This window comes from Anser anser (genome assembly GCF_964211835.1).
Source record: "Anser anser genome assembly, chromosome: 3".
Lineage (NCBI taxonomy): Eukaryota > Metazoa > Chordata > Aves > Anseriformes > Anatidae > Anser > Anser anser.
The window spans coordinates 52,221,963-52,247,314 of NC_139722.1; the positions used below are offsets into that span (position 1 = coordinate 52,221,963).

At 40.4% G+C, this 25,352-nt stretch overlaps 1 protein-coding gene and 1 long non-coding RNA gene across 5 annotated transcripts in view; one reads left to right on the plus strand and one right to left on the minus strand.

Annotated features, from left to right (window-relative positions):
• Positions 1–25,352, plus strand: part of LOC310897698 — an 852,780-nt gene that overhangs the window by 568,402 nt on the left and 259,026 nt on the right. The window lies entirely within an intron of this gene.
• Positions 1–25,352, minus strand: part of HS3ST5 (heparan sulfate-glucosamine 3-sulfotransferase 5) — a 212,660-nt gene that overhangs the window by 6,854 nt on the left and 180,454 nt on the right. The window lies entirely within an intron of this gene.

Below are 25,352 nucleotides of genomic sequence, written 5' to 3' on the forward strand. Positions count from 1 at the left end.
CTGCAGAGAAAAGAACATATAAAGCTCTCATCAGAAAACAATATGCAGGGTGATGTTTCATAACAGGCCTTTGATCAGTTGTTGCAGGTAATTAAGCCACATTTGAAAAAATTTTTCAAAACTGCAAAATGAGTAGTTAAAACTTTTTTTGTTTGTTTGCTACTGTTTCTCTGTCCCACATGGTAACACCAGGCAGTGCATCTGGACAAGGGAGATAATTCTGTAAGTAATGTTTCAGCTACAACCACCATCACTAGGGCTCTCTAATAGTCACAGCTTAGGGCTTGGCTGTGTAAGAGGTTTATATTGTAATAGCATCAAGAACTGGGCTTGAAGATCCTGTGCACAGAGTGCGTGGGGCAGGTTTACTGTGTCTCTATTACATTATTAGAGTGTTAACTATACAGAAATCTAAACCACTACATTTCCTGATCTGTGCCAGCAAGTTCATGATGGCAGACCTGAGAAGCATGTAGTTAGGCTGGGCACGTGGACATTTTTTCAACAGCAGCGCGACAGTGAGCGACATATCCTGTCAGCTCTCCCTGCATGTCAGCTTTGGCTGGAGAACCCCCTAAGCACTACATCTGCCTGACACCAGCCTTGGCTGTCACCTTAGGACCTGGTGGGATGCAAACTGTTGTCTCTGAGCTGAGAATGTCCATACTAATTCCCATCTTATAGGAACAACTAAGCATGGACTTAAATTTCCTTTTCTGATGTGTGCCAAAGATTACCGAAAGCCCACTGTCCTGATTTTGTTGAGACAAAGATTTTTTTTTCTTCCTTCCATACTAGCTCATAGAGTGCTATATTTTGGATTTGTGATGAAAATCCAAAAAACACAAATGTGTTAGCTGTTGCAGAGCAGTGCTTGCACAGAGCCAAGGACTTTCCTACTTCTCGTGCTGCCATGCCAGCAAGGAGACTGGGTATACCGCAGGACCCGTGAGGGAAAATACCCAGGACAGCTGGCCCAAACTGGCAAAAGGAATATCCCATGACTCTTCACTCAAAATTAAGTTGGTGCTTGGGAGTGCAAACCTGTTTAGCAGACTCATTAGACTGGATGCCTAAATACTTTATTACTGAGAACTGAAGATAAAGAGCAGTCCTTCCTTTCAGAGCACAGCTAAAGACGATGCTGTTCTTCACTCTGTTCCAGTCTTGGACTTTCTTATAAGTGTACAGGAGACTTAAATTACAAGTCCCCTCACTGGCTCATATCTCCTACCTGCCAGATGAATGTTTTATTCACCAAATTAATTCTCTTGATATAAAAAACATAAACATAAACCACTCATTCATTTGTCACTCCCTAGACCAGGGAATGTTCCATGTGTTGTGGATCAGTTTCAACAAAAACAGCGTTTTTTTTTTTTTTCCTTCTGAATTTTAACAACTTATTTTAAATGATTTTTTGATGTCAAGCCTCTTAAGTTTTGTGACTAAATCTCCCTTTGCGGTTCATTTTATTTTATTTTTTTTCCCACCCTTGGGATTGCATCAGGCAAGACAGGGACAGATTATTAGAGGTATATGACTATATGCAGAAGCAGGAAAGGTAGTAAGAGTACAAGGTATGACTGGCTGGGGTTAAAAAAAGCTTGCAAATATTTATTTGTCCTGACCATACTGTTATATTTTTGGCCCAGGAAGCTCTCACAGGATTCTAGGATACGGTTTGGCAGCTAGCACAAGCCAGAGACCATTCACTCCCAATAACCGGCATGCATGCAGCCTGTCTGCCCCAGTGCTAGGTGAACTGAGCAGTAGGGATGCAGGTCACTCCATATGGATTGTCTTCAGGGCAGTAGTATAGTCAGACTGAAGCACATTTAATTTATTGGTACAGAGAAAGCCTTTGTAACTCTAACCCATCATCTCTTGCATGCAACATTGGAGCTCTGAGTCCAGCTGAGTCTGTAATACACTTCTGCTGAGCTAATAATAACAGTAACTCCTTAAATAGTCAAGTCATAGCTAGGTATAACCTATCATACAGAACATATTGTTTTCCACATAGATAAAAGCAACTCTATAATAAGAACTTTCAAATAAGATCCTTTTTGCAACAAGAATCACATAAAACAGACTAAAAGGAGTTTGCAATGTAAATAGAAAGACAGGAGTATTATAATCCTTTTAAAAGTAAATGAGAGACAAAGGTTGAGAGAGATTAAGTGATTTGTTCAAGGTCACAGAGAAAACCTGTAGCAATAGTGGGATTCAGTGTGAAGTGCCTACATTCCTATCTAGTGCCTTAACTACGTGATAAGCATTTTTTTTTTTAGTATACTTTTTCGTAACATCGAACAAAAGACATAAAAATGCTGTATGGAGGAGGAATGCTAGACATTGAACAAGGCAGAAAAAACCAGCAGAACATTAATAATTAAGAAAAATGCACAGATACTTTATCACTGTTAATATGCTACAGCTAATTACTCTTTTAATTTATTTAATTAAAAAAGGGGAAAGAGAAAGACATGATGATCATGATGAGGATACCAAATTTTCATAGGCTTCCAGTTTTAAATCCTTCAGTGCTACTCTCTCTAAATGAAAGTATAACGTCCATGTTACAACAATTGGTTCTGAACTTCCTCTCTCAGAAACAGCCCTCTACATGAAAAAAAGTGCTCTCCACATTTCCTCCTTCACACACTCTTGGACTATAGTTAATTCCTCCTTGCAGGTCTCCCTGAGGCTATGGAGGTCATCAGACCATAATGAAATCAATTAAAGACAAAACTGAAGACAAGCTGTTTCAGGAAGTAAGTTCCACATGGTCTTATTCGTTCCATATTCATGTGTGCAATAAATTTCAACGGGAAAAAAATAAAGAAATAAATGTTCTGTTTGCTCCGTGTTTCTATGTACCTGAGTGTATTTCCACATATGAAAACCTTTTTGGCAGAATAACAAGTATTGAACACTCACTAGAACTGCAAATGTAACATTATTTATTTGCTTAAGTGTTTTTTGTTATTACTTTAAGCATTTAATTTAAAGTCCACAGAAGGAGCTTTATTCTAGAGAGGCTGTGTCCACTATAATACTTTTCTCAGATGTTAGCTGTTTTCATAAAATAAAATATTGAAAAATAATATCTCAGCTTCAGAAATGGCTACATCTTGCACTGGATGTACCGAGACAGCTCCGTGTGACAGAGAAGAGCACTGAAGAAACAGTGCTATTTAAGCCACAGAGTTAACGCAATCAGAATGTGGTTAAAGTGAAGGTCCCTAAGGCAGAAATGTTGTTGGAGACTAACACAGCAACACTTAAAAATAGAAGAAACAAAAATTTTGGGACACATTATAAGGTGCACAAAGTTTACTGTATGGAATGTGCACTTTTAAACCTAACAAGAAGCTGGAAGGCAAGATAAAACATAATCCAAAGTGACAAGATTTTAGCAGTTAAGCAAATAAGGATTTTATTTTTGGAATTTTGATCTCTGTTAGGGACCATGACTGAACTCAAACACCAGCTTCTGAGCAGCAGCAGGAGGCTTGGGGAAGCAGCAGGCAGAAGTTTGCCAGTAGCTGGATGCTGAATGTGGAACCTCCTACCAAAAGAGATGACAGTATACTGGTGCAAATCTCCAGTGGGCTTACATCACAGACACCTATCTTGAACAATCTAGTTAAATATGAAAATACACAAAGAAAGTCATTTCCTGGATATCCACGATGCATAAGAACAACATAATTCACAATTTAGAACATGTAATTTCTAGAAATGAAACTGTGTTCAACAGAGAAAAAAAAAAAAAAAGAAGAAGATCAAGATGATTTGTGAATTTCAGATGAACAACTAACCTAACCTGTTAGATTGGCATGGAAAAGTTAAATAAAGAGGCTTAATTTAGTGTATTGATGTGTATGCCTCACTCAGCCCCATTTCCCATGGGAGAATGTAAGTGAGAAGAAGGTGTTTATTGAATGAATTGCCAAGAGAAGACAGAGGAAGACCATGTAGAACTATGATAATAATACCAACTGAAAAACAGATGGACTGTTCCTAAGGAGACGATGATTGTGGATAGAGGAAGATGTTGCAAGTGCTGGCCAAATAGAGCAAATTTTTGGTGAACTCTCCCACAAGTTAATTTTAGGTTCAAGTTACGTCAAAGTCAAATTAAGTTTAAATTAAAGATGTAAAATATAAGTATAATCAGAAGCTTTATAAAGACTTGCTAGATGGATGTGGAAGTAAAAGGAATATTTTATGGGTTATGGTGCTGACAAGGTCAGGCAACAGCATCATTCACTCTGGTGGCCGTGCTAAAGACCTGAAATGGCAACCCAGAAGAAAGAAAGCAAAGACAGTGACATAAGGCACATTACAACAGGTTCCAATTAGATTGAAGAAGACATATGCCCTAAGTGTAATTTTAAGAAGCAGGAATCCCATGATATTTCAACAAACGAAATTAAAATCACTTAGGACATTAAGAATTTTTCAGAGTACCAAGACAGAAACACGGTGGCAGTGAAACAAATGGCCTTCCCTCTGTGAGAGGGAAGGAATTATACCCCCATATGCCACTATACAACATCATTGACTAAATGTATTGAAAGGTTCAGTGGTTAAGTCAAAATTTAGTCCATTGGCTAACACAAATGGGTGAAAATGGGAAAACAAAACAAAACCTTATCAACAATGATGGCACCACTGATATAAGTCTGAATTTGATAACAAATTTCCAGAAGCACTGAAACCAGAAGTTGTTGCTATAATAACCTATTCCAAATAAACAGACAATGAGGCAGCAAAACCATCAGAAAGTTATTTGAAAATTATCAGAGGGAAATTTTTAGACCCACAGGGCAGAGATAGGAAGATGCTATTGATAAATGAATAAAGCATGGTTGACTATGGAGAGAAGTGTAAGAAAGGAAGGCAACATGCAATTCTTGCATAAGCAGGTTGAAGAGAGACAGTCTTGATGGAGTGATGTGATGTGCTAATCAAAGTGAAGTACAAACCACCAACACATATGCACAAAGGAGGCTGAAGAAATAATAAATAAGATTTTTTAAAATTGAATTTATCAATCATTTGGATTTATTAAAAATTATTATTAAAATTAAAATTATTAAAAATTTTAAAAATTATTATTATTATTATTATTTGGCACACCAGCAGGGGTCATCTGTTGACCAACAAATATTTGTCTTCATGCATTGCAAAAATATCTCTGTGTTTATGTGGGATTTAAACAGTGACTGAGAAAACAAGTCACGGAACTGACCACTTGGCACATTTCCATTTCTCTTGCTTCTGCATTATGTTTCTAGAAAGTTAACTACAGCTTCTTGCATTTGTCACTGTGAGTAAAATTCATACAAATCAGGCACTTAGTCTTTGTATGAGGTTAGAAAACTCATAGCGTTTGGGAAAGAATGAAATTTATCCTTCAAATTGTGTGCATCAGCTTATAAGCTCATGATCTGCATGCTCTGGCAGAAATAGCCAGTCATGCACCTGCTCTTTCTTTAGCCTCCTCTAGGTCTCCTTCCCTTTGTGCAAGGTCACCACTGGTAACAGTCTAGGCCAGTGGCAAGGAAAAGATACGCACCCTCTGTATTTTTCCCAGTACCCTTTGCTTAGACAGTTTAATTGCAACAATACTACCGCATCATGTGGAATGCACTAAAGAGTTGCAATGATCATGATAAAGCAGAACATGACATTTCATTACAGAGAGGGTTTTTCATTCCTAATAGAATTGAATACCAAAGAACTGACAATTATTATTATTTTATTTTTTATTTTTATTTTTATTTTTAACATTGTACCACAAAATAGATAATGAAAACAGAAAGCTTTGAAAATACGAATCTTCTGTGGGAAGGACAAAGGTCTGAGCCTGCAGAAAGGGAATTTCAATTTCAGTTTTTCAAAAATCTTCCTTAGTAATTCATACTTGCAATATCAAAAAACAATTTAATTTCAGATGAGTAATTACAGCGTTTCATTCTTTTTCCCTCTTAAATACTACTGAATTAAATGGGATGAAGTAATGTTAGTACACTTTTCAGGACCTGAAGGAAGAGAAGATGGAAACCCTTTCACTACGGGGAGCAAGTTCACAGATTCTCATAAATGTCCCTGCCTTCTAAACATGTCCTTTTCTCCTCATAGCTCATATTGACTGAAACAATGAAACAGTGGAGAAGAAAATGTCAGCAAAGCTGGCAGAAAATAGTAGTGGATGCAGATAAACTCCAACATAAAGATTTCCTATAATCTTATGCCACTGCTGTGACAATAACTTAAAAATACATTTTCCTATCTACTATTATAGAGTTTTGACATTTACAACTGCCTTTAAGCCGCCCTTGAAGCCAGTTCTTTGTGTAACAAAGGTGTAATATATTTTCTCTAGAAAGTTTGTTTTCCTCTGGGAGACCATCCACAAACTCAGCAATTGTATGCAGATATTAGGTAAACAGACACGTGATTCTTTCACAGAAGTTAGCACACTATCAGTGCTGAAGGAAAACATTTGTGATTCGTATCTGAAATCCATCATGGCTAGCTCAGGTGGTATGCCTGGATATCTGGGTTCTCTGAAGCCTACAGAGAACAGTAGAGGCCAGTTATTTAGTCCACTGTCCATAGGTCATTTCAGTCTAGACACCCTCAGTGCTCATCTATCTGTAGTTTCATTCTTCATTGTCTTCTTTTCTTCTTTTCTTCTTCATTGTCTCATTCTTTTCTCAGTCCAAACTCTTTTTTTTTTTTTTTTTTTCAGTCTCAATGAAAGACATTGAGCAAAGTGGTAATCGAAAGAGAGAAACAACTGCAAAGCTGCCCTGTGCCAAACAGATCTGCTGCCAGACTGTCAGAGTAGTTAGGAATATCAGACTCTTTGATGCCCTTGAGGTCTCAGACACATCTGCTTAGGAAAACTGCCTTATTGCCTCTGAGCCAGCAAGGCAGGCGGCTGTGTTCTGCTGAAAGATGACTAGGCTGCCATGATCCATGCTTAGCTACAGTGCTCCAGGAACACTTCCAAGCACATAGATCTTAATAGGACTTCATTAGTCCAAAATACATATGCCTGTCTCCTTGCCAGCATCCTGGAGTATATTACCCTGCATTGCTCTTCATAGAGCACAAGATTAATCTGATAGGGTTAGCCCTTTTCTTCATATTAATGGTGTTTCCCCAGATACTTCCCTTCTTTCCTTCTGAAATGAGCACCTTTCTTGTCTGCTTCATTTCTCAGGAATATTGGAACTGATGACTCTGTGATAGAAAACCTGTGGAACTGGATTTCTGACTGTGGAAAGTTTATAATAGATACTAATTTCACACTTTTCAAAAGAGAATGCCAGCCTCATTTCTTCCGGTTGGCATTATGACAGCTGCAACCAAAAATTGACAGAGAAGAACCAGGGAACATTGGCACTTTAGGAATCAACAGGGAAATACCTGTGAATTGTCCCAAAGGAATTAGGGAGGGCTCCTCCAAAAAGGTGATACAGCCTATAGCCCAGCTATTTTGCCCCTATACCAGTGCACAACAGATGGGAAACAAGCAGGAGGAGCTGGAAACCACTGTGCAACTAGAAAACCATGACCTAATCGCTGTCATGGAAATATGATAGGACAAATCAAACAAAAGGAACACAGCAATTAAGGGCTACAAGTTTTTCAGAAAGATAGGCAGGGAAGGAGGGGCATGGTGTTGCCCTCTGTGTTAAGGAAGGGATATATTGTGAAGAGCTGCCTCTGAGAAACACAGACAGGTTGGGAGCTTGTGTGTGAAAGTTAAGGTCCAGACGAATAAAGGTATGGTTACGGTCTACCAAAAGCTACCTGATCAAGGGGAGCCTGTTGACAAGGCCTTCCTGCTTCAGCTACAAGAAGCACTGAGCTCACAGGCTCTCATCCTGATGGGGGACTTCAATCCCCTGTCTGCTCACTGAGAAAGCTACACAGGAGGCTGTAAGTGATCCTGGAGTGTGTCAAGGATAACTTCCTGATCCAGGGTTTAAACAAATCAGCCAGAGGAGAAGCATACTGGACCTGGTCCTCACCAGTACATATAAACTCATGAAAGAAGTTTGGACTGGAGGCAGTATGGGCCGCAGTAACCAAGCCCTAGTTGAGTTTGTCATCTCAAGGAATACGAGCCTGGCAAAAAGCAAAGTCAGGACCCTGAACTTTGGTAGAGCAAACTTGCAGCTGTTAACCTAGTGGATGACATCCCCTGGGACACTGTCCTTAGGGGCAGAGAAATTGATCAGAGCTGGCAGCTCTTTAAGGACTTCAGAGTGCAAGATTTGGGTTTGTGACTCTGTGATCTGCTTCTTCGGCAGCTGCAGATTTCCCTGTGTATCCTGTGGAGCAGTCAGCTCTCTCTTGCCAACCTGCATATCCTTAGGTAGATCACTTGCTCATCTCTTTTCTCTTGTCCAAACTTATATCATGGACTGCTCCACTACTGATGAAAAAACACCACACTAATTAGTATAGAGCACACATTCTGGATCAGTAGCATCAATCTTTTACTCAGACCCTTAATCTGAGCCATCTTCAGCTCAGACTACTCTCCAAAACCTTGTATAAAGGATAATTTTATGTATATATATATATATATACACACACATATATATATTTTTTTTTCCATGGATTCCTATCACCATTTTATCTTAAATACTGCAGTGGTCTTTCCTCTGGCCTTGACAAACATAACTTTGCTCCGTTCACACCCATTCTGAACAACATTCCCAAAATCATTCTTACAGCCCGTGTCTCTGACCACACGTGTCTAGGCATCTTTTTTTCTGTCTTTCCCCTTTCTCTCAATGCCTTTCTGTATATATCTATTTCTTGGTATTCCATGGGTTTTGTATTGGAGGCACAGGGAGAACAGGAGTTTAAAGATTAGACCCCAAAGACAACTCAGTTAATTTTCAAAATATAATGTCTAGATGCTTATTCCTCTGTAAGTCCTGGTCATAACATCTCCCTAAGAAGTGCTGCTTATTTTAATGATGAAATCTAAGTGAAAATATCAATTCCAGTTAAACCAGGGACTTGTTATAACACCTTCATGAGAAAGGGAGACCTATTAACAGTTTTCTCTGAAAATGAAAGAGCTGTGATTTTCTGCTGTGCATGTGTTTTAAAGGCCAATAATACACTGCTATATTGGCCTGAGTGACAGCTTACAGCCCCCATCTGGGAGGAAAAAAAGGGGAAAAGGAGAGACAGCTCATGTCTGTAGCAACCAGGTGTTACAGAACTGCACAGTGCCAGAGAGTTCTCTATAAATGAGCTCTGCTTGCTAAGCAGTCCTGTTTCCCTTGCACAGCCCATTCATCTTCCTCCCACTGGGCAGCATGAGCTGCAGAATTAACTGCTGTCTTGGGGCTGTGTTCACTCTCTTGCATGTATCCAGCTTGGCAAATAAGCCTTTCCCATGGTTTTAAATTAAACAAACTAACAAACAAAACAAACAAAAAAAGTCAACCAAAACCTCTTTGTACATCCTTTACTGGTAGGTCTCTGAGGCAAGAAAGATGCCAGCAGAGAGGTGTGTGCTTCTGATCCTCACCACAGTCACACCTGAAAAATCATAGACAGGCTGCTCCTCTGCTGGCAGGAGATGCCTTCTCTATCTGTCTCTTTAGAGCAACTTGAATATTTTTGGTGTACTACTCATGGTCCTTCTCTTATCCTGATTTCACATTAATGCAGCTTGATTGGCTTGCTGGACTAAGTTTAGCTCCATGGAACAGAGAGAATCTAATCCTTCCTTTATGGGTGATTATGATTTAGCATCATTTTCCTAGAGATATATTCGTTTATTAAAGTTAACCTTATTTTTTTCCTGACCTAACATAGTGACTGACACCACATGGACTATCCATATTTTTGGATGTAGACAAATTTTGCTTGCATGGTAATATATGTTAGAAATGATGCCACAGTGAAGGATCATCACTTGCATACCACGTAAGTTAGTCATGAATCAGTGAAAGAAGAGAGAGAATCAATGGATTTAGCTAGATGTGAAGCTCTAGTGATTTATCCAGGAATTTGAAATAACCTCTGGCCTATGCAGTTCACGTTTGTAGTGGTCGTTATTCAACATATCTGTCTGGTTTGGCTACATTTGCCCCTGAAATTCGTTTACAGAACTTACATTACAATGCCTATTGGGATTATGGGCTGGTGGTAGCCTCAACACTGATTATTTTGTAGAAATATAGAAAGCTGTAAAATAATCTGCACAATTTCAAATATATTGAAATGTACTGTTGGCTGAGAATTAACTGCAAAATATCTCAATGCTTGTTTAATTGGCTTTGAAATGTAAAAAAACACCTCCACATGTCAATTTATATTCAAAATAACCTTGTATTCAAAACAACTGCACTACATGTATGAAATAAAGTTAAACTAATTCAACTTCCTATGGGAAAAAAAAAAGTTCTACAGTGTTTTACTACTAGTGGAGACATCAGGGAGTGACATGTTACAAATGTCTCAACAGATGGAAGATTTGATCTAATAATGTAGGAAAAGATACAAATAATTTATTTGTCAGTGGGTGGGGGAAAAAAGAGTGAATAATTTATTTGGTCAATATTATTCAATCATCAATAGAGTTGGTAGAATAATTTATAAATTTGCTTATGAATAATTTATTCATCAATTGATGGTAGGAGGAAATTAATGAAGTAAACAATATTCAAATAACATTGAACAGGCTCTCAGACCCAGGCAGGGCAGATCTGAGGAATGGATTTTGTTCTCCTCAGCCTGATGACAGGCTGTATACCAATGCAGCACATCACCAAAGTGCAGCTGCACTGTAGCTGCTTCTGTAGTTTGCTGATAGCAATCACCTTCTTTCCCATCTACACACCAAGGCCAATAAATCACCAAAGGTGCCCTGACAGTGCTGGGTGGCTTCTCTGTCTTTGGTGGGAAGCAGCTTGGAAATTCCTCATGTAGTAGTCTGCTGGTGTCTGCAGACCGTCTGCTTCTGACACGTGCTAGCAAAGGCTGCAGGTGCCATCACAGCCCTTCAGCAGCTTGAAATGTGTCACACGGTTGAGAAATGTGCTGCACCCTGATTGTGCACGCAAAGTAGGAAGCAGAGGGTTTCCCTCAGAAAGCCACAGGGTAGTGCCCCTTATTTCCAGACAGACTGCAAAAATAAAAAGTAAAACTCCAAGATAATCTAGGAGAAAAAGCCTTAACAGCTTAAACTATTTCATTGTGCATCCTTAAAGGGGCAAATTGTCAAGCTGCTGAGATTCACAACAGATTTTAAAAGTCTGGTTGTGCAACTGAATCGTGCTGTGCATGAAATCACATGACAAAGTGTTGACATGTAAAGAGTTAAAAATACCCCCCTTGACACCCTGTCTTTTCAAATATGACTTCACAGGATTGTTACTTTGACAGTTGAAATCATTTCAAGGCAAATCTTATTTGAAAATAATTTCTAGATTTGTGTGTGTGTGGAAATTTAGTAATATTTATTAATATCCTTCTAATGTGGCTGTGTGAGATGGAAGTTTCTGTGTAATGCATTCAGAAACATCCCACTGCCTTCAGACAGAATCCACGGGTTTGCTCTGAGTTTGCTTTATGGCCATTGAATGGATCATTTACAAATTCAGTCTGAACATTAACCAGGAGCTGTAAAAGAATATCATTAATAAAAATAATTTCAACATAGCTTCTGTTGTACTGTAATCTCAGTTTGTAATAGCTGGCATAAAGACACAAATAAAAACTAAGCATGAGGATATGAGCAGTTTTTTTTTTTTTCTTTTATTTTCCAGTTTTCAAAGTGTTAAGTTTAATGGTGGATATATGTATAGTTTGGGATGAAAACAGACACCCTTTATGAATAGACTAAGTGGAGGAATCAGCTGGCTTATGCCCTCCTCTCAACTGCTACCAGGGTTTTTCCATCCTTTGTTCCTTTGTTAAATATAAACTGTAAGCACTGAAAATCAAAAAAAAAAAAAAAAAGGGAAAGTTTATGAATTATACACGGTCACAGAGTTTATTAGTGCTCTGTGCTCAGCCTCTTGGGAGTCACTGGAAGAAGGGCTTTGAGCAATTTCTAAATTTTCAAATGGGTTCTCCATTTCTTTATCTCATTCAGCTTTTGATATGGTGCATAAATTATTTATCAGGCCTACCATTATTTCGTTAGCTCGCGCTGTCCTCTGGCACCATGTCTGCAGAACGATATTCATTTTGCATTTACAATTACTAACCTTAAAAGAAATCAGTTAATTCTTCCTCTCTACAGTTCTCTCATTTAGCAGAATGATGTGTGAAGGACTGGGATGGAAAAAGAATTCCATTTTGACCTTGAATCCTAATTACTCTTTTCATCCTGCCATTTCACCAGAAGCAACTGAAGTTTATGTGGGAAATATTCCTATTTTCCTTTCTCTCTCTCTTTTTTTAATGAGAAGATGTGATAGGAAATAAATTTTCCCACATCATAAATTCACCACTAAAGCTTTAGTGAATTATGTGCTATGATGGTTAAGTTCAGAGAAGGATCCTCTTTTATATACTTCAAGTCCATCTCCTGGAAGTTAATTTTTGAAGTATTTCATCTCATAGCCTCCAGGTTGCAGTAGTATCTGAACGGAGGAGCTTCTCGATTACTTCACTTTAAAGAGAGTAAAAGAAACACTAGTCTTTTCCCCCACCAGAGTGTACAATATGTTCACAAGCAAATGTTGATTTTGATTCTGCTGAGCTCTGCTGCATCCCCATGCAAGGGTGCTGTCAGGACTGGGGATGGATGGCTGTGATGTGCTCCTTCCCCTGTGCTGACAGCCACCCAGGTGAAGGACTCTCCTACTGGCATCTCTGCAACAGGCACCGCTTTCTCAAATGGAAGATCACTGTCTAGAAGAAGAAAGCAATATTATAGTGTTACCTAAGATAATTTTACTAGTACCAGATGTGGATTAATTCATCAATTTCTTTCAGGTAGCAGAGTCTGACCTACAGGTTCCCTTAATTCTTCAGCCTTTGAAGATGCTTCTCTCAGGACTCCATGAAAATTCTTGCTGTTACCTACCTTACTTCTCATTAGAAATATTTATTTTCTTAAAAATCAATGTCCTGTATTACTTCCCTGAACAATTCTTCTTGAGGGGGCAGGAACTTTTAGTCTTGTAAATGTATTAATTGTATTGCGTACGATCAAATTTAATGTATCTAGTAGTCTGTGGGACTGAGTACCCTTAATAACAATTAAGAATCCAAGAAGGTGGGATGATGGCAGGGGCCACATTGTTGTTAACAACAGAATCAAACTCTGGAAAGCGTGGTAAGAGATAGGGTACCTCCTCACTCCAACTTATTGTTATCTGTTTAATAGTTATCTATGGACTATGATGTTGCAGAGATGTCTTTATGTTGTGTTAGGTCAGCACAGGAGGTTTCTAACTTGTTTTATAAAGCATAGACATACAGTAGGTACAAAGGTACCATGGAGTTGAAGTTTTATATATGAAGAGAACCTTGCTCTCTTCTATTGCAAAGGATTGTTGTTATGTTTATACTTGACGTTTATTCTTTCTTTCCCCTTTGAATTTGTAGATATAGTTTTTGCCTCTGAAGGGTGCTTGTTCAGAGTCCTTGACAGATAAAACTACTCGCAGAAGAGATGCCACCTTAGCCTCAGCAGAAGAAAGTTTCTCTAACTACACCTTGTCAGAGGAACAGTTCAGTGCCTGAGAGCCATATCTGCTGGGACTCCAGGAGCAAATTTTTTTTTTTTTTTTATGCAAATACACAACTCCTAGGCAGAAAAATGTTTTCCTGATGTGAGGCCACTGCTCCCCCTGCTCTCTTCTCTCCAGCTGCCTTTTTTTTTCCAGGGAGAAGCTTCTGGGCTTCTGCCCAACCTGTCCATGCTCCCAGGCGGCCCAACTTCAGGCTTTGTTCACACTGCTGTGTGAAGAACAAGGATGATTAAAAAGAAACCAACCCTCTATGCACATTCACGCTCCTTGTCCTAAGCCCTCACAGCTCTACCAGCATACGCTGCAGAAACCAGCCACAGAACTATGAACATGTTTGTACCCTTTGATGCACCAGGCAAGAAAGAAAGAAAGAAAAAAAAAAGAAATCTTTTTATCTCTTAGAACACTAACAGCTTCTTTCCATCTATGAAAATAACAAACACTTGCTTTGAAATGAAGTCTGTCAGCAGAATATTAATGGAAAGCACTTCTGCAGACTAGTATCTAAGATCTACTCTGCAGTGTAAAGGTAAAAAGAAAAAGAAATTATAGGGAGCCACCCAATTGTCTCCTATCAGAGAGAGACTGTTCTGCACAACTCTGTGCATCCTGTTACTTCCAAGGTTACTGCAGGGGCCAGCCCCAGCAGACGGAGCTTCTCTTGTTATTGCAGCCTCTGTAAGGATATAAATGTTACACAACAACAGCAGCTGCTAGGCTTATCCCTTGAACAAACAGAAGATAATGCAATTGAGTTTGCTTTTGGCCAAGGAAGGTCTATTCAGAGGGGAACATAATGCTTTGGATAAAATTGTGGATCAGATTATTTGACACCAATTTAATACTTGGGATTCGAGAGCAGGCTCTTGCTGCTACGATGGTGTCATTCCTATACATTTCCCTACAGTGTCCCAAGCCTTGATAGCTGCAATGTTGTGATAACAGGTCAGCTCCTCCTGCCTGTGGCTGCCTCTCAAGTTGCAGCTTGGAAACTATACACTCCATTGACAACTTCTTCCTCTGCTCAGGGTTACCATTTTTCCATCAGATCCTTCCCCTGCCAGCTAACAGAAGTAATCGAGCTGAGACCTCTGCTGTGACTGGCAGTGCATTGAGCTGTACCAACCATCTGCTTTATAGAAAGGCAGATGTGTTTGAAATTTCTGTAGAAGAACAATACTATTATTATTTCTAATTAATAGTCTACAAGGACACAAAACCATTCCAAATCAAATTAAGTCCCAATCAAAAAAGTCAAGTGTGATTTCTCATTGATTGCATTTTAAAGTCAATCGAGTTGCATTTTTTTTTTTCCACAAGATATAATAGCTTAGAGATAGCTGTCTTTCTAGTGAGATTGAAACTGAAACAAGACCGTGCTTTTTTTTTTTCTTTTTTAAATATTTATTTTAATGTAATCAATTGTTTAAAGGAAGATCTATTTTAATTAGAACGGCACAGCAAGGTCTGTCAAGCTTATGCTCCTCTGGAAGTTTACTATGAAGTTGTGCAGAAAGAAAAATGCTCTGTGTGTTTACTCTCTCCCAAAGGGCCAGATGAAGTTAAAATGAGCCTTTGTGCCTGCTAGCACATACAGACCCCATGGGTCTCCTAAATTCCTGCTCTGCAAAGGCTGCTGCATACTGAGAAAAGGAAATATCATCGCCTTTCTTCAGAATGGCAGATTAAGTTTTCCCTGGTTCCTCCTTTCTGAGGATCAGACTCTAACATAACATATATGGATGCTAAAGAGCCCAGATGGCTGGTTCAGCTTTAAATTAATAACATCAGCACTCCAGTCACATGGGGGATGATACAGTTGTTAAGTTTGTTCACCCCCACCCCTTCTGTGTGTTGCACTAATAGTTTAATTTAGTGCTGCTTGCATTCCCCTTGCCCAGATTTCAGGAAACTGTTGTTGAATAGCAGTTGCCTGTATTTGGCCACGAACATTCAACATTAGAAGAAGGGACACTGCACCCTGTTTCAGACTGTGACAGTTAAAACTCTTGAGAAGTTGTAAAAACATAACTAATAATATTGGAGTTAAGTCTTTTGATGCTACAGGGAAGAGATGTTGTAAAAGTCTGAGTCTCCAAATTCCTGAACTCTTGGTAGCTCATGACAGCATTTCAAGGGGATGTTAGTAAAGGAAAAAAAACACAGTATGGAGCAAGCACTCTGTACTATGCAGTATGAATGAACAAATCCCTAATAAGAATGATCATGGATCAGTGGAAATCAATACAACAGGACATTTAGCAGTGATGCAGGAAAATCTGCACCACTGTGAGTGAATCCTTGGAAAAATAAATCAATATTAAGCCAGTCATTCATTAAAGAATGACCATGAAAATGATAGGGTTTTGGTATTAGAATCTAAAAACTGGATAAAGGCATACAATGTTCCCCACAGTAAAAATAAATAAATAAATAAATAAATAAATAAATAAATAAACAAATCCACATTTCATTGTATTTGAACAATCCAACTTACATTTTGGGCAGAACCAACATCGAATCTTTGGCACTTGCCTAATGGAAAGAGTGACTTACAGAGGTATCTACAATAGCAGAGAGGTTATCCTATTAGAGAGCGCCATGGACAGCAGTTCCTGTTTACAGTATAAATTATTTTTTCTCCCATTGTTTCCTTATGTTCTTGAAGGGCAGTTAAATTTTCTGCGGAATTAATACATATCTCTTCCTTGTTATTTCCTTCAAAATATGAGGAAAGACTGAAACTGGCTTTGGTGTGTGTTATGTTCCAGTTTTCCTGATGAGGTGACATCTTTCTGTTGTGGATCCAAGGCTGCATTCCTAAAGGACAGTACTTTGCACTGGGCTCTGTTACTCCATCAGAGCTCCAAGCCCACCCTCCAGAGGACTCTTTTCCTCTCTGAGGAATATACCTATCAGTCATTAACTGTTCTTCTCAGTCCTTGCTTATAAAAGGGGTAGAAAATTCATTATATTCTTCTTGCACTGTTTTCCTTAACTAAATTATATTTGCCACTGTAAAAGACCTATTGATTAATTTAATAGATCTTTTGTTCCTTCCACAGATTAATGCCTTACTTTTTATCTTGCCTTCTTGTGCATCCTTCACTTCAGTCTATTTAAGTATTCTGAAAGCTTTATAACATTTTTTAAACTCTATTCTTTTGTCCCTCACGTATCAGCCTGGATAGGGGTGAAATCACACAAGCACTCAGCAACTACCAGCCACAAGCAGGTCCTCTCCCCCCCCAGGGTAGTGTCTGGTGCAAAGATGACAAGTGCCAAAAGGATTTGTCACTCAGAAAACTGACATCAGGAACACTGGGCTAAAAGTTGACTCCAATCCCCAACAGGACTGTGTACGAATATATATGATTTTCTTTTGTCTTTAACAGAAAATATTCTGACAGCACTTCTTGGTCCTCATCTCTCTTTCAGCTGGAGCCTTGGGAAGCCAGTCTAGGTGTGAAGCTGCAATAAATCCTGAGGACCACAGTGGAGGCAACAAGAAAACAACTATTATACCAGTGTGATAATATTGTGGGTAAAGTGATGGGGTAGGGGAAGCAGGACATAACACTTAATGATAAAAGTTCTCCCTGGTCAGTGCCCTAAATGTCAAAAGTGTCACCAAGCAATTTAATACAGACAGCAATCTGACTTCAGAGACATGGTGGAAAGTCACATCCCCCTGGATGGTAGTCCGATATCACTATCTCAGTCTGCACAGTTCACTCTGTACTGAGTATCTAGGCTTTTTACAAATTTCCCATCTGCATACAGCAATTTGCTTGTTGATGTTTAGACATGATTGACATAATTCGACAATCTGGCTTATTAGTTTGCTTTGTAACTATGTAAAACACTGACAATGATTATCCCAGTTGACTGAGGACATGTTTCCTGTGACACAGTAAACAAACGTAGCAAAGGAGGCTTTTTCCAAGTGATTGCTCCAGTCCCCTAATGAGAATGTTAACTTATTTCATCAGCTCTGCACTACACCAAGCTTCCTAATGAATCCTGAAGTCATGCAGCTCTGTTTCTTCATCCTGGGGTACAGTAGCTAGGATTGTATTCCAACGGTCTTTTCTCCCATCTTCAGCTGCATTATAATGAAGCCATTTTTTAGATTGCTTGCACAAGGGCATTTATTTGAAAAAGAAAGTATTTCCAAAATTTAGTTTCAAAACTAACCAAACTCCTTAGAGGAGATCTTATTCCTATAAATCAATGTCTCTTAATGGAAAGAACCTGATGAGAGAATGAGTAATGATAGCTAAAAAAAATAAGAATGAATCAACCTGCTCATTAACCTGCTTGCAGAGTAAATCCTCTGTGCTCTGAAGGCCAGGATTTAAGACAGTTCCTTTAAATCACTTTTTTTTTTTTTATTATGAATACTGTTTTTCTCCTCTCTTCTGTAAGTTATATTTGTGTCTTCAATGGCTATATGTAGGGGACATTTTTCAGGTGACTGCAAACATCACTGCTGATTTACATGGAGAAAATAACACATGGTATTCCCAGGGGAAAAAATCATTACCTTGGTTTTGGTGCATCTAATTACAATAAGCCTCAATCACACTCACCATCTACCCTAATTATCGAGGGAATTGGCAGTGTTTAACAATGAAGGAAAGAGTGCTCCAGTGTCCAATTAAGGTTTTCTTTGAGGATTAATAAATCATGTCTCATCAGCCCCACTGACCCAGAGGTGTTAATCTTCACCTTATCACTCTAATCTTGAAGTAAAATTCTGCAGATCAAGAGCAACAGAATGGCTGAGTTAATTGTTCCATTAAGTTGATGAAGTCTTTATGCCCATGTCCAATAATATGCTATTCCCTAAGCATCTTTCCAGGCTCTGCTACAGAACAGAAAACAAATAATATAAAGAGTGCCACAGACGTTGGTTGCAGGCAAGCAGTGGCTTGGACTCTGATCTGTACCTGTCTTATATGACTACTGATGCTACATTCACGCACTGCAGCAAGACAATGAGATGATAAAGAGCGAAGAGAGGTTTTAGCACTTCTAAATGCAGTTGCAAAAAGAAGTAAAACATATAGTCAATAATGTAAAGAAGACTTAACTGTTATTTGCCCTGTAAACAGTATCCTTGATTAGAAGGCATAAACAATAGTGTTTTACTTAAGGGCAAGTATCCAGATATTTCACTGGTAAAAGTTTTTCTTATTGACAAGCCTACAGTAATCATGGAGAGAATGGGAAATTGAGTTAAAATATGCTCCTAACCACTACAAAAAATTAGAAATCAAATTTTAACTGTGTTCCCAGTCTATTTGTATTTGTTTGTGTTTCTAAGTAATCAGTCATGTTAGATTCTTTTGGCATGAATATTCACAAATGTACTGAGCTCACAGTAAAAAAGCAATTTCATAAACATTTATTTTCAAAAAGTTCCTCTTCATTATGTGAGCTGAGAAGGAAAGGAAATGGGAATTGCTACCTTTCAGGACATGGGTCAAATACTTGCGTCACTGAACAAAGGGAGAGGGCAAAAAATGGGATCAAAGACAATAATTTCGTGGAGTGGGTAGAGGGGTGAAGGGAGGTGGACTGGATTTGTGAAAGGCTTTTGATTGCATATTCTTTTTTTCCTATTCACACATTATTTCCTTCCCCCCTCTGCCTTTTTTTCTTATACACAAAACACAAATCTCTGATTTTCCTCTTACCCCTCAATCCAGCCCCAAAACAATGAAACTCATACTCTTCCAGGAGTTAAAGACTAAACATGCTGTATTGGATTCAATAGCACAGGAGCATGTGCTTAAAACAAGACAAGCGTTAAGTGAGGGTTAAAGTGTTAGTTGGGAGGAGATAAAAAAGAGTAATATTTTCCCCCCTTTTGTCAAAAACACGAGTTTTATATATATATGTGTATATATATTTTGAAGCTCAGGTAAAGCCTCTTATGTTACACACTGAATTCACTCCTGAATAAACACCTAAATAAGAAAATACAGCATTAAACAGCATGACTGTTAATGTTTTTCTTAAAGATTTCTCAGAGAATTTTGAAATGTTCTCAGCTGCTATTTCATCCATATTATTGTTTCTTTTTTCCATCTTGAAGATATTTCAAATAGATTCATTTTAGAATAAAAACAGATAAGCTATTATCATGTCTCCTCTCTATGTCCTGTGCTAAGAAATGGGATATACCATTATACTGACTTCAAAGCACTGCATCTGTAAAAATGACAAGTGACTTACACATCAAAGTGTGCATCTAATAAAGCACCCACACCAGATCATTTAAATGATTATTTTCACCAATAAAGTTTTGGGATAACTTGATTTGCCTCTTTCCCACTACTTATCATCTTCTCTCCCCTTCAAAAATTTATTATTCAACAAAATACAAGGCATGCAATATTCCCAAGGTCACTCTACCATCCTCCTTTAAGACCTCCATTAAAACTCTCTTGTAGTATGAGTATGAAAACAAACAAACAACAAAACACAAAAACAAAACAAAACACAAACAACAACAACAACAAATCACAAAAAAAAACCCACAAAATTAATCCTCCCTTACCCTCCAGCCTAAGAGGATTCAAACTCACATATCTCACCTCCCAAGAGAATTACAACCTTTCCATTTATGGGCTGGTGTCTTTATGTATGTGCATGCATGTGCAAATGTACAGAGACAGAGGGACAGACAGAACACTGCACTGCTTCTAAGAAAGCTGTTTTATTTTACATTAAATAATTAAGGATTACTTAGGCCAGAGAGCAGGACAGAGCATGACTAGAGGCAGCAATTAAGATGTTCAGCAAGGACAGGAAACACCTGTTTTTTGTTCTTTGCTTCAAAGAATACATATTATTTAAATCAGTGACTGCTCTAATTTAAATACATAGCTGAGTCCTTGCCCCTGGCCTGGCTGATGAAGCATGTGAGCCCTCATGTTCCAGGTGACTGGTTAGGTACATCAGAAGGACTTCCAGAAAAAGAAGTCTTTTCTAGTCTGCTGCACTGGGGCAGTTTCTGGCACTGGGTATTTGCTAGGGCATGATTTTGTCAGGTCACTGCCTCATTGGGTAACCACAAAATTCAAACACATCTCAGAAAGCTCAGGACTCAGTTACAGCTGTATTAGCTGTATTACTTTTCTGCTGCACTTGTGTTTGACTGGTTCTTCTCACAGGGTGGAAGAGATGGTAAAACTATGCCAGTATCTGTTTTTGGGCAAGCTTAAAGGAAAGTGATGGCACTAGTTTCCCAGGTAAGAGTCCTAGCACAAACCAAAGGTAAATTCTCAAACAAAACAATTGTCTACCCATTTTTCTAGTCATGCTGGTTCACAGAAGTACCTTCAGAACGTACCTAAGGTTGGAGTTAAGGGTTACAAGATTGAGTACTGCCAACTCTTAGGTCACTTAGCTGGGTTATCAAGATTCAAGTCCATGCTCCAGAACAAATAATTAACCATAATTCTCTATTCGCATTAGGTGAATGGATGAAATGTCATAGAAATATATGAAATGTTTCTGGTTCATCAAATATAGAAGGAAGGCTTTGTCACCTAGCAGGAGGGCAGAATTTATGTCCAAGAATATTGAGAGAAAGATGTCTCTCTAGCCAGAGGTAAATGATTCTTTCCTCTTCATTTAATTCCTGGTTTGTCTAGGTAATTTCCTGTGCAGTTCCAAGGGGGAGCACTGCACCAGGGATTGAGGACTCCAGGAGATGTTAGTTAAATACGCTACATGTCAGTACACGTCTTCTGCCTGAATCTAGGTAGGTATAATCTATGTCCCTTCTCCTATTTAATTCTTAAGATGTATAGAAGAAACAGGTGTTTCCAAAGTTGGATGAAACCATACACATTATTTTCAGTTATTGTTCTTAGAAAACAGAAGTGTGAGACAGCGCTGGAAATTGTTGTGTTGACAAAACAAAATCAATTATGCAAAGAACATTATTATGAGACAAGTAAAATGTTTGGAAAGTAGTTAATGTCAGATTGTTCCCATTCATGCATTTTTAAAATAGATTTATATAATGCATCCAATTCATAAGTGTTTTGCCTTTCATATTTTTTGTTAATTTATTTTATTGTAGAATTCCACCGAGTGATTATCTCTGCACATTTTATACATAGCAGTAAAATAATTTTATATCTTCTTCCATATCCCTCTGCCTGAATTTTAATAATAATAGGTTTGAATAGTTATAAATACAAAACTGAAAGCAACCTGCCTGACAAACTAGAATGCATGAAAAATCTGAGTATCACCATCCTTTCCTGATTTGTGACAAATTACACCAAGTTTGTACAGGATGCTACCTTCTTGTTTCTTCTCTTAAAACAAAACAAAACAAAACAAAAACAAAAGCCCCTGCATTTATGATTCTCATTTTGTTTGGCAGCAAAAAGTAAATGAAATTAAAAGGGACTAAAAGCTGTTTAAAGTGATGAAAAATGAAAAGGGAGCCATGTGCACACCTTTCTGTCAACTGCTTTTATTTCATCAGCCCACATAACTGGGCATCTATCTATAAATCAGTTGCAGACTTTAATAGAAGACCAAATTCAATTTGCTGGAGTCATAAAAATGATTTTTTTAAAAAATATTTTTAATCAGCAAGAACCTGAACCACATCAATATGAAATCGATCAGAGCATTTCCACAAACCGAAACATATTTGGGGTTACACTTTTAATTTGCTCCAGAATTTTTCTTGTTTGGGGACACACTTTTCCCCTAGTGGCTGGAAGACTACCAGGTTACTTCTATGGTACTTGGTCTGTTTTCCTGTACAATTTAGAATATTATTTCTCTCTATATTTATTTTCAGTTAGAAATAGTTCTTTTGTCGTCATGGGGAAACAACAGTTGAGGTGAGAATGGTGCCAGATTCTGCAGCTGGCACCTTGTAGAATATGGCCTGCAGGGATTCCAAGAGGGCAAGCTAGAAGTTGTCAAAGTATCTAAAGCCTTGAAGAAATGCCAATAAAGTAAAAAACATCTTGCACTTGCCGAGGCGACCGGCTCCGGGGCAGACGCGTGCTGCAGCGGAGCGCGGGATCGGGACAGGCAGGGCTATTTTTCGGGCATCGAGCCTACGTGAGGGAGCCGCCAGGCACCGGCAGCCCTCGTGAGGGAGGCTGACGAGGCGTAGGCGGGGCCAGCAGCGTCAGCGACAGCTCCTCCCCCCGGCCGTTCAAAGGCAGCCCTTGGGGAGCGCGAGCGACCAGGAGCGCGGCGACCAGGGCCGGCAAACAGGGAGTGACGCGGTGGGAGTGACGCGGCAGTTAGCGAGGCAGTTGGCGCGGGCAGGCAGGGCGGAGCGCTCACACCCGCCCATAGGGACAACTCCTCTAACGGCACTCTCCTGTCAGCTGGGCTGTAATGGTCTCCACCAGGCACGGTGCTTTCTCTAGGAAGTCAGTGCACACCCAGACCGACTGCCCGTCCAAACATGCGGCAGTTCAGGTCTCCGGATGCGGGGAGTGTCTGAGCCTCTTGCTGCCATCGGCGGGAGGCAGGGAGACTGCTTGCGTGAGGTGCGAGCAGGTGGACGACCTGGTCCGCATGGTGGCAGAGCTCAAGGAGGAGGTGCAGAGGCTGAGGGATATCAGGGAGTGCGAGCGGGAGATAGACTGGTGGAGCGACTCCCTGCAGGACCGGAGCGAGAGGGACCAGGGTGAGACGCCCCAAAGGGGGGTGGACCCCCTGCCCTGTTGCCATCGGGCAGAGGGAGGGGACCTGCGAGTTGAGGAGGAATGGAGACAGGTCCCTGCTCGACCTCGCAGGAGATGCCCTCCCCTTCCGGCGCCGCCTTCCCAGGTGCCCTTGAACAATAGGTTTGAGGCCCTGGAGCTGGAGAGACTGGTGGGTGAGGATGAGGTAGGAAGCCTACCCGGGAGGATGCCTGAGATGAGGAAGTTGACTCCACGCCTCAGGACCGCCTCCACCAAGAAAGAAAGAAGGGTGATTGTTGTAGGCGACTCCCTCCTCAGGGGAACGGAGGGCCCTATTTGTCGGCCTGACCCCACACATAGGGAAGTCTGCTGCCTCCCTGGGGCCAGGGTCAGAGACGTTACCAGGAAGCTTCCAAACCTGGTTCGCCCCTCTGACTATTACCCGCTTTTGATAGTCCAGGCTGGCAGCGATGATGTTGAAAAGAGAAGCCTCAGGGCCATCAAACAGGACTATAGGGGGCTGGGACGATTGGTGGAGGGAGCGGGAGTGCAGGTGGTGTTTTCGTCCATCCCTACGGGGGAAGGGAGAGGCACGGAGAGGACATGGAAAGCTCATGTGGTTAATAGGTGGCTCAGAGGCTGGTGCCAGCATAGAAATTTTGGGTTTTTTCACCATGGGGAGCTTTACTCGGCACCCGGCCTGATGGCCCCAGATGGGTCTCTATCTCCAAGGGGAAAACGGATCCTAGGCCAGGAGCTGGCGGGGCTCATAGAGAGAGCTTTAAACTAGGTAAGAAGGGGGACGGGGCTCAAACAAGGCTTGTCGGAGCTGTGCCGGGGGAAACAATGGCTAGGCCGGGGAAGAAGGCGATGGCCCAGCTGAAGTGCATCTACACTAATGCACGCAGCATGGGTAACAAACAGGAGGAGCTGGAAGCCATTGTGCAGCAGGCAGGCTACGACTTGGTTGCCATCACGGAGACGTGGTGGGACCGCTCCCACGACTGGAGTGCTGCAATGCCTGGCTATCGGCTCTTCAGGAGGGACAGGCAGCACAGAAGGGGTGGTGGCGTGGCTCTCTACATTAGAGAATCTTTTGATGTTGTGGAACTCCAGGCTGGGAATGATAAGGTTGAATCCCTGTGGGTTAGGATCCGCGGGAAGGCCGGCAAGGCTAGCATCCTGGTGGGGGTCTGTTATAGACCGCCGAACCAGGATGAGGAGACGGATGAGGAGTTTTATAGGCAACTGACAGAAGTTGCAAAATCGTCGGCGCTTGTCCTCGTGGGGGACTTCAACTTCCCGGACATATCCTGGAAACACAACACGGCACAGAGAAAGCAGTCTAGGAGGTTTCTGGAGAGCGTGGGAGATAGCTTCCTGACGCAGCTGGTCAGTGAACCTACCAGGGGTGATGCCCCGCTAGACCTTCTCTTCACAAACAGAGAAGGACTGGTGGGAGATGTGGTGGTCGGAAGCTGTCTGGGGCAGAGTGACCACGAAATGGTAGAGTTCTCTATTCTTGGCGAGGCCAGGAAGGGGACCAGTAAAACTGCTGTCTTGGACTTCCGGAGGGCTGACTTTGAGCTGCTCAGGACGCTGGTTGGCCGAGTCCCTTGGGAGGTGGTTCTGAAGGGCAGAGGAGTCCAGGAAGGCTGGGCGCTCCTCAAGAAGGAAATCGTGATGGCACAGGAGCGGTCCGTCCCCACGTGCCCAAAGATGAGCCGGCGTGGAAGAAGACCGGCCTGGCTCAACAGAGAGTTGCGGCTGGAGCTTAGCAGAAAAAAGAGGGTTTATAATCTTTGGAAAAAAGGGCAGGCCACTGAGGAGGACTACAAGGATGTAGCGAGGCTGTGCAGGGAGAAAATTAGAAAGGCCAAAGCTCATCTGGAGCTCAATC